Consider the following 1,590-nt stretch of genomic DNA (forward strand, 5'->3'; position numbering starts at 1 on the left):
GCCGCGGCTGGACCGCGGCATCTGGCGCCAGGGAAGGGCTAACAGTTAAGTGAGAGATCAAAATTCATTCACCTTCTAAAATTTATATAGATATATCACTATTCCACTTTAGTGGCAGCATTATCAGCTTTTTTTTTGAGAGGCAAGTACCCTACATGGGTCTTAAAGCTTGTCTTAAGACAAGCTGCCATCAGAGTGAGGTATCAGATAAGCCTACATAGAAGAAGCACACCTACTTCTGTGATCTAAGGATTACAAATATTAAAATCCAGGAATAGAGAAGGGAATTATATTCAAGATTAAATTTTGAGCACTTGGTTTGCAGAGGGCTATCGATGACAATAAGAGCCCCAAATCCTTTGGTAACTCTAAACAATAGCATCATGTAACTAGCCAATGATACAGAATTTAAAATATTATTGAGATAAGGCTATGTTCATATATAGGAAACCTTTCTAAACTGAAAAAAATTGGGTGTTCACTTATACATATTAAAAAGCTTAAGTGACCAATTCTGTATATGAAAATGAGAGTTAGACACTAGGCACAAAACTCATAACACTCATTCACTATGGGCAGAACTAAGAACTGTCACTAAAAGCTAAGAGAACTCGAATGTGGCAAATATATGGTAGTCTTAAGTTATCCATTATTTGGAAATCTCAGAAGCATTTGGTTTGAACCAAAGCCCAACAACTTTCAATTCTATGACCTTTGGATAGCAGTCCTCCTCCTCTTCTCTCACTAGGGTATCACAGTTTTAAGTCCAAACAGGTACATCAATGACAGGTTTGTTTAAAGTCTGGTTCACTTAAGTAATGCGATTTCTGAATCACATCTTTCTGGTATGGTTTATGAAGTATGTTGAACACCTCAAAAAGATAAAATCTAAATCCCAGGTAGCCTGTGGTGTGGGGTCTGGGTCACCAAGGACTGAAATGAAACTTGGTTAAAAATTAGCATTAACCATTTAAGACCGAGCAGATTCTCCCTGGGGGTGGGGGGGCGGCGGTCCATATGAGTAATGTCCAGTGTTTTCCCCAATGGCAAACACTGGCTCTACTCACCAACAAAAGTGAAGGCATCTTCTTAGAAACACATTCTCCTCTCTTCTTGGGCATGGATTTCCACCAAAGTGAACTGAAGGCCAGTGTATGTGCACCCACCCAGCAGGGTGGTTGTAGGAAATTGCCACATGGCCTGGAGTAGTTGGTCCTAGCACACTCCCATCAAACTGGAAACTGCCCCCAGTTCCAGTGACACCTCCCCTGGTCAAGTCGTCCTTATGATGTGAAAGCAAAGAAGCGATGACTGAGTTGAAAACATTAGACAGTCAAACCACCCCACTGCCTCGGAGGCGGAATTGAAAAAACACATGACATGAGAGCCACCGCTTGGTTTTATCTGGCTTTTCCTTAGAGGAGGGATCTCATACCATGTTTGCCCTTTTGCACTTGATTAACTTTGATGCTCTCCAGGTCTGTATGGTTACATCATTGTCTTTCGTATTGAATTGTTATAATTTGCTGTATTTCTAAGAGGCAAACAGGTTTGACGTATGAGTTAGATAATTGTGCCAGCCTGGCCGGC

Source organism: Echinops telfairi, unplaced genomic scaffold (genome assembly GCF_000313985.2).
Source record: "Echinops telfairi isolate 266 unplaced genomic scaffold, ASM31398v2 ScPeMD7_2;HRSCAF=8, whole genome shotgun sequence".
Classification (NCBI taxonomy): Eukaryota; Metazoa; Chordata; class Mammalia; order Afrosoricida; family Tenrecidae; genus Echinops; species Echinops telfairi.